Source organism: Chanodichthys erythropterus, chromosome 14, assembly GCF_024489055.1.
Source record: "Chanodichthys erythropterus isolate Z2021 chromosome 14, ASM2448905v1, whole genome shotgun sequence".
Lineage (NCBI taxonomy): Eukaryota > Metazoa > Chordata > Actinopteri > Cypriniformes > Xenocyprididae > Chanodichthys > Chanodichthys erythropterus.
In genome coordinates, this window is record NC_090234.1 from 15,201,888 (window position 1) to 15,211,291 (window position 9,404).

Below are 9,404 nucleotides of genomic sequence, written 5' to 3' on the forward strand. Positions count from 1 at the left end.
TGTCTGATGCATTTTGCACAAACAAACATGACCTTATGTTATTGCTTAAAAGTTTGGCGCAAACTTCCATTATACTTATTTGATATGCATTAAACCGGCTCGGATAAGCTCCTCATCTGTGACTCTCCCTTTTGCATGCATGTTTTTGTTAAATAAGTGGTAATCACAGAACGAGACGCAATGTCATCCTGTATGATGCGTGGGAAGGGCCTCTTCAGGTCACCTCGTGGTTTTTTCTTTTGTGCATGTCCTGCCCAATTCATTACCCGCTGTTCCTCTGCCCTGATACCAACTTCCAGATGGAGCTGCATGACATACTCATTTATCATAGAAATGCACATTCATGGGGTTAAGACAAAACACACAGAGACTCTATACACTCATTTATTGCAGTGAGATGTTCATTTGCTTTAAATTCAACAAGAAATTGTTTATAATCACATGGGTATAAATATTCTTGACAGCTGAACTCAATCAGGGAGGGAACTAGACATCATATATGATCCTAATACAAGGACTTCAAAATAAAAGTTTACATTAATACAACCTAGATAAAAACGAGACAAAAGACTGTGAACTGCATTATTTTAAATCAATCCTTTTCAGCCATATTCAGTTATATTAATATTTTTGCATATTGTCAGGCCTGTGTAGTTTGTGGTGATATTAATACATTTTAGTGTAGGACCTTTTTGCTGACATCTTGTGTGATAAACTATTTTGGTGCTTTGTTGGTTCACCACATGATGTCAAATGTAAAATCAGTTGAGAAACACTGAGCTAAATGAATAAATGCACGTCAAAATGTTAGTTTAAATGCATATTATTGCTCAAAGGTTGCTCGTAACTCAGACTCAGTTCTCAGTTGTTTCTAAAATTACTTAGAAGAAACCAAAATAGACCCATTGTTTGCAATTGTTTGCATACAGAAAGAGCATAGATATCAAATGAATGTGGGTAACGTAACTTACTGTAAGGGTTATGTTTTGTTCTGTTAGTTCATTGCATTTCGAGTTTGGTTCTGTTCTTGTTGCCTGCCATTTGTATGTTGCCCTAGTTTCCTAGTGTGTGCCTGTTAGTCACTAATTAAGTTCACCTGTTGTTCATTTGGGTTCCTTGTTAAACCTGTGTATTTAAAGTTCTGTCTGTTCTTTTTTCCATGTTTTCATTAACGTTGTTGTGCTATTTTATTTACTAGTGTAATTTCCTGAGTATTTCAGAGTTGGATTTAATAGTGGCCTATTATGCCCCTTTTCACAAGATGTAATATAAGTCTCTGGTGAAGTTTCAGCTCAAAATACCCCACAGATCATTTATTATAGCCCCTATTTGGGTGTGAGCAAAAACACAGTTTTTGTGTGTGTCCCTTTAAATGCAAATGAGCTGCTGCTCCAGAAGAGGGCGGAGCTTTAACAGCTCAACAACAACAAAGCTGGAGAATCTCACACAGCCAAAATGAGGATTATCAGTAACGGTGTTCAGCCTTACATTGTTCACTGATGGAGAGACTCAGGAAGAAGTTACAACTTTTAGACGTTTCTGAATGGTTAGTGGATAAATTGATGTAGTTGCTGTGGAGTTGATTCAACTCATCCACTAGCATGTGCCGGTAATATTATAATAAGATCCCCTTCCTACATCATTAGAGGAGCGAAATCTGAGTGGCTCATTTTTTCACATGCTAAAAAAGACTTGCCAAAAAGTTACTGGGTTGTCCTTTTTCACGTTTTCTGGGTTGGTAGATGCACTGGGGACCTGATTATAGCACTTAAACAAGGAAAAAGTCAGATCCCCTTTAAAGGTGCCCTCGAATAAAAAATTGAATTTATCTTGGCATAGTCAAATAACAAGAGTTCAGTACATGGAAATGACATACACTGAGTCTCAAACTCCATTGTTTCCTCCTTCTTATATAAATCTCATTTGTTTAAAAGACCTCCGAAAAACAGGCAAATCTCAACATAACGCCGACTGTTACGTAACAGTCAGGATCATTAATATGTACGCCCCCAATATTTGCATATGCCAGCTCATGTTCAAAGCATTACACAAGGGCAGCCAGTAACGTCTGGATCTGTGCACAACTGAATCATCAGACTAGGTAAGCAAGCAAGAACAATAGTGAAAAATGGCAGATGGAGCAATAATAACTGACATGATCCATGATAACATGATATTTTTAGTGATATTTGTAAATTGTCTTTCTAAATGTTTCATTAGCATGTTGCTAATGTACTGTTAAATGTGGTTAAAGTTAACATCGTTTCTTACTGTATTCACGGAGACAAGAGCCGTCGCTATTTTCATTTTTAAACACTCGCAGTCTGTATAATTCATAAACACAACTTCATTCTTTATAAATCTCTCCAACAGTGTAACATTAGCCGTTAGCCACGGGGCACTATCAAACGCATTCAGAATCAAATGTAAACAATATAACAGTATACAATACATAATCTGACGCATACATGCCGCATGCATGTCGAACACTTTGTAAAGATCCATTTGAGGGTTATATTAGCTGTGTGAACTTTGTTTATGCACTGTTCAAGGCAAGCGCGAGCTCCGTGGGCGTGGAGCAGGAGAATTAAAGGGCCAGTAGCCCTGAATCGGCGCAGAGTTAATGATGCCCCAAAATAGGCAGTTAAAAAAATGAATGAAAAAAAATCTTTTTAAAATTCAAGGGCACCTTTAATATTGAAGACTCTCTATTGATTGTTCGTCTTCGTGCGCATCATTACATCCACCGTAGTGGCCTTAAAATGCAAACTTTTGTTTAAGTGCAAGTTTCTGAAAACTTTACCATTATTGTCTCCGTGTAACCTACAAAAACGTGAATTTGTGAAAACAGTGATGCACTTGCATGTTACATGTTCAGTCTATAGACGGGTAGTGTTTCTTTATTAAGTGACATCGCCATCTACTGGCCCGGCAGCAGAATACAGAGTTTTTAGTCATTTTTACAGATCCAAGTGAACGTTGACGTCTGTTCGCAAAAAACGCAGAGGAAAATATTTTTTATTTTTTAATGCAACGTTGTTGTGTAAACATATCCTTAGAAGATAAGTTGGTATTGGAAAAATTTACTGAGAAATGTTTGAGTACATACTGAGATCTCTTTTTATCTTTGGTGAATCTGAGAACAGTGTAAGACTTTAGTGAGATTTTTCAAACTCTAGAGGAGATATGACATTACTAAGGTGTTTATCTCAGGAGAAGTCATGCAAATGTTTTAATTTGATCTTTATTTTGTCTCACTGCTGATGCTGTTTGTGATTTTTTTTTTCTTCTTGTTTATGTACTCCATATGCAAACCTCCCTTGATTTGGGGTGAATGCAGGAACATATTAAGTATCAAGGTTCACATGAAGTAACGGCTCAGTGAATGCATGTGTTTCTGAGGACGTTCATTCTGCTGACCTGTGCTTTGTGCTGTCATGGCATTTTGCAGAGCTCTCATTCTTTAAGTTTGTTTTTTCTCTTGTCCATCAACTCTGTGACCTTCATGATGGTGCAAGCTCATTGGTCATCCGCTCCATAGGCCACACCCCCAGGAAGTTTAGAAAACAGCAGCAACATTTTTGAACAATAGAACAGTGTCAGTGCTAATTCAAGAATCTGTGACACAGTTAGATTCTTGTGACAGGAAATGACCATAGGAAAAATCTCAGAAGAAAGCACTGACTGCTTGAGTTTCACTTTTTGTGTTTGTTAAAAAAAATAAATAAATAAATATTATCATTATTTTTATAACCACGATTCACTTGGAAATGGAGAATAACAGTCAGGTTCCAGAAGTAAAAATGTAAATTTTTCAAAATGGAGAAATTGGTTTTTAATGATATACTGTTTAACATTTAAGACAGATGTGTTATGAGCTCTGTGGTTGGACAGTGACATTTGCTTAGCCATAAGCCATAATTCATTAAAAAAAACTATCCATAATCCCGAAGAGCAATCCACCACACAGATAAGTTACCACTCCCATGAATCATTGTAAATCATGTCTCCAAGTCAGTCTCCCTACACTGTTGAACTACTGAATATTTTGCAATAACATGTATTGTTTTATACTCTTAATTTATGACTGTAAATCAGTTGTTTTATTTTATTTGATTGCCACTCATAATGCTTCACTGGATTGCACTTTCACTCATAACATCTAGTGTCTTAGGCCTTTTTTAAAATGATTTTCATATAATTTTTTGCTTCAAATCAAAGTTGTTATTCATCTCAGAGCTGATTGTTTTGGTTTAAGACTCTTTATTGATGATTTTAAATCCCAAAGTAGAAAATCAATGGGGAATATTTAGGAATGCACCAAAATTTTGGCCGATAAGATAACCGATAATTCTTTATATTAGAAAACCGATAACCGATATATTGGCCAATAAATCTAAATCCATTTTTTTAATATAATTTTTGAGAGCCTTATTACAAAAACAAATGTCTCACCATTAAAAGCCATGTTCCAAGCACACGATTTTAATGTTCTCATTATAATTTTATGTAGCTTATATGACAGACTTGTTGTACCTAATTGTATTTTCCTTTTTGAAGTGATTTCAATCATATTTCAAGCCATTCAAAACCATCATGGTGAACAGTGCTCATCTGAAGGAAATAGTCCTTTATTTATCGGCTTTAATATATCGGCCACATTTTCTTACCGGGCCGATAATGATAACATAAACATCATTTATACCGATATATTATGCATCCCAAGGAAAAATACTTACAAAAAGTGCACAGAATTGTTTAACTGCGTTGGTTGCATCAGTATTTTCCCGTTCTGTTACGCTTTTTATCAGGGAATTTTAAAATAGTAATTTTCAGGCTGGGAAAAGTTATGGAAATTGGCTAAATCTTCATCATTTTGGATATAAATTTCTAATTATGAATTTGTATTGTTATGCACATCTCAAAAATATTTTGATTGATTGAAATTGCTCTTTTTTAATGCAGTCTCATTTTACAAATTCACAAAATTACAATTAAAAATCATTTTCCATATATATATATATATATATATATATATATATATATATATAATATAATATGCACACACACACACACAGACATTTCTGTGGTCTGGGCTTTAGTTTGGACATGTTGGCACAGGATGCTCAGAAATGACACAAAGAAGTGAAACTTCTGAGCAATATGATGCCAGTTGAGTCATCACCAAAAATAGAGCATAAAATCCAAGCCAAATGACTAAGTTCCTTAAATGATTTTCTTTTCTGTAGGTGTACTTATATGTTCAACTAAGTAAACACTTTTTTATTTTCCCTGACAGAGGAGATCAGAGTTTTGGGGGCTGGTATACATGTTAAACTGGATTTTTACGAACTTCACCACCATGATGCTATGGTTGGTTGATATGTGGTTGCTAAAGTGTTCTCAGTGGTTTCCAATGTGTTTCCATATAGTTGCCAAGCCTGAAACATTAACATATGATTGCCCGTCAATGTCTATTCTGTGTTCAGAAACTAGCTAGATACTATTATTCCTGAACAGCAGGAGAACTAGTGAACATTCTCTCGGCTCATCCTGTGGCTCCGTGAAATGTGATCTTCGAGTGTTCGCTCTGCATTCCTGAGCAAGATTCCTCATTACGTCTCCCTCCCATGGGACGCCCGGCTCTCAGCCATGCCCTTTGTCTGATCCCAGACCTACAGCAGTCTGTTTATTCTGCGGTCTTTGAGACATGTGGGGGAAAACAACCGATGTGACAAAGATTTACCAGCACCAGCATGTCAGCTTGTCATCCTGCATCACTCTAACTGTGTCCGTGAAGAGGGATCAAGAGAGAGAAAGACGAGATAAACAAAGAGATAGAGACCCTTTGTTTTCTAAAGGCATTAATTGATGCTTTCTTTGTTTACTCTGCATTTTTCAGTGGCTGATGCTAACAGACATAACTAGATTATACTGGACATAATACTGATTTTTACTATTTATTTTTTTTAACTCAAAATACATTTTAAATAAAATGAAATAAAAACTGTGCAAACAGCACCACTAAGAAAAGAGCAATTACCAAATTTTGAATAAAATTAATAAAAAGTTATAATATTGTAAGTTGCTTTATTTGGAGTATTTGTTAGATTATTGTTAGTATCGTTAGTTTACAGTGTCTGACTGAACAGGCAGAAACCTGTAGAGATAAAAGCAACCATATGGGTGACTGTTAAACCCCTGCCGACTACGCCAAAATGTTAGATCGGATGGATCACCACATCAGAAATATCAGATATATTAGATCTGACCCCGGATGCTGAATCCCTATCCTATCCCAGAAGATATCAGTCTGAGAGTTTGATTGAGAAAGCCAGGGAAGAGCAGAATCTGGAAAGGAAGTGATAATAATAAAAAGACCAGAGTTTATTAAATAATCTTACTGCTTCACAACATGGTCCTGTGATGTTAAAGACCTTGAAATGGAGACATTCTCTTATCTCTTACTCATGAATATCCCTTCAAACCACTGTAGCAAACAACAATAGCATTGCAAGAGCAAGGAAATAAGTAAAATAATATGTAACATAAAATATAAAAATGACATGAATAATAATAAAATGAATAAATGATAGAAATCAAATACTAATAATATTAAATGATAATTCAAATGACAACTACATAAATGACTAATGATTATAAAATTAAATCATATTAATAAAGAAAATAAAATGCAACACAGTTGTATGGTTTCTCTCTTAAAGTAACACACACAGGTTTCTATTGAAAATCCTTCAGTGACCCTTTGCTAACACTCATGTCATCTCTGTGCCACGACTTCATTACACTGTAATCATTACACTGACTTGGACACTACAAAAACTCTGAGTCACACTGAGATTGATGAATTAATGAGGGTTTTTCTCACTGAAACTGTAAAACTACTGAAAAGTAACTAGACATTGCACACAATTTTGGATCTGCTTTTGAGATCAGTAGTGATGTGAGAATAAATAAGATTTCCCCTGGAAAATACCTATGAGCAATTATAGCTGGTTCGTCGTCACCTGACCAAGCACTTGAGAACGATCCTGTCAAACATGATATCCCACAGAGCATAAATTCAGCTGGACGTGCAAAAAACTGCATGTCAAAGAAATGTGACACGTTGATGTCAAGTGGTGAGGAGAACTGGTGATCTCAGGTTGTGGTCGTGGTTTACACAGCCACTGAAACTTCAGAAAAAACACTGTGGCAAAGGGTACAAATAAACTCTTTGATTTTGCATTTTACATGTGGTAGAGTTGTATGACATATGTCAAGAACATGTCCAACACAAACAAAGAAAAGTGTGTATCAGCTGCCGTTCCGCAGACTTTAGTTTCCAGAGTTTGAACAGAAAGTGCTGAGAGATGCTGCTTTTGTGAGTTTCAAGAGCAGTAACAGTCTGTGATCTACACACACACACACACACACACCTACCTCCTGCTAATTACAGGGAAGTGAGTGCTAGTGTGAATATCTGAGTGTGTGTGATTAAAGCACACGGCTGTGACCTAAAGGAAGGGTTTGGGAACACTGTGGATGACAAAGCAAAGATACTTGACAAGGGAAACAGCAGCAGGGTCTGGTCAGCGGGCAGATGGCTGTGTTTGTTTACAGTTAAACCGTGGCATGCAGAGAGGTCAGCTGTCAGATCATTGATTGGGAAGTTGTCGACGAGTGGAAGAGAGGATTGTGTTCATCACAGGGTGTGATGGAGGAGTTTAGTGATATTTCTTAAATGCACTGATATCTAAGACCACTCATAAGTGCAACTTAAATGATTCTTTCAGAGTTTATTGTGTTTTGATCATTGCAAAGTCATTATGCGTTGTATTAAAGATTAAAAAAGTCATGAACCTCATTGGTTCTTGCTGAAGCTCAAACGTGCTGCGTAACACGAGAAAGAACCTCATTGATTCTTGCAGAAGTTCAAACATGCTGCGTAACACAAGAATGAACCTCATTGGTTCTCGCAGAAGTTCAAACATGCTGCGTAACACAAGAATGAACCTCATTGGTTCTCGCAGAAGTTCAAACATGCTGCGTAACACAAGAATGAACCTCATTGGTTCTCGCAGAAGTTCAAACATGCTGCGTAACACAAGAATGAACCTCATTGGTTCTCGCAGAAGTTCAAACATGCTGCGTAACACAAGAATGAACCTCATTGGTTCTCGCAGAAGTTCAAACATGCTGCGTAACACGAGAATGAACCTCATTGGTTCTCGCTGAAGCTCAACCATGCTGCGTAACACGAGAATGAACCTCATTGATTCTTGCAGAAGTTCAAACGTGCTGCGTAACACAAGAATGAACCTCATTGATTCTTGCAGAAGTTCAAACATGCTGCGTAACACAAGAATGAACCTCATTGGTTCTCGCAGAAGTTCAAACATGCTGCGTAACACGAGAATGAACCTCATTGGTTCTCGCTGAAGCTCAACCATGCTGCGTAACACGAGAATGAACCTCACTGGTTCTTACTGAAGCTCAAACGTGCTGCGTAACACGAGAAAGAACCTCATTGGTTCTTACTGAAGCTCAAACGTGCTGCGTAACACGAGAAAGAACCTCATTGATTCTTGCAGAAGTTCAAACATGCTGCGTAACACAAGAATGAACCTCATTGGTTCTCGCAGAAGTTCAAACATGCTGCGTAACACAAGAATGAACCTCATTGGTTCTCGCAGAAGTTCAAACATGCTGCGTAACACGAGAATGAACCTCATTGGTTCTCGCTGAAGCTCAACCATGCTGCGTAACACGAGAATGAACCTCATTGATTCTTGCAGAAGTTCAAACGTGCTGCGTAACACAAGAATGAACCTCATTGGTTCTCGCAGAAGTTCAAACATGCTGCGTAACACGAGAATGAACCTCATTGGTTCTCGCTGAAGCTCAACCATGCTGCGTAACACGAGAATGAACCTCATTGATTCTTGCAGAAGTTCAAACGTGCTGCGTAACACAAGAATGAACCTCATTGATTCTTGCAGAAGTTCAAACATGCTGCGTAACACAAGAATGAACCTCATTGGTTCTCGCAGAAGTTCAAACATGCTGCGTAACACGAGAATGAACCTCATTGGTTCTCGCTGAAGCTCAACCATGCTGCGTAACACGAGAATGAACCTCACTGGTTCTTGCTGAAGCTCAAACGTGCTGCGTAACACGAGAAAGAACCTCATTGGTTCTTGTTGAAGCTCAAACGTGCTGCGTAACACGAGAATGAACCTCAATGGTTCTTGCTGAAGCTCAAACGTGCTGCGTAACACGAGAATGAACCTCAATGGTTCTTGCTGAAGCTCAAACGTGCTGCGTAACACGAGAATGAACCTCATTGGTTCTCGCAGAAGTTCAAACGTGCTGCGTAACACGAGAATGAACCTCATTGGTTC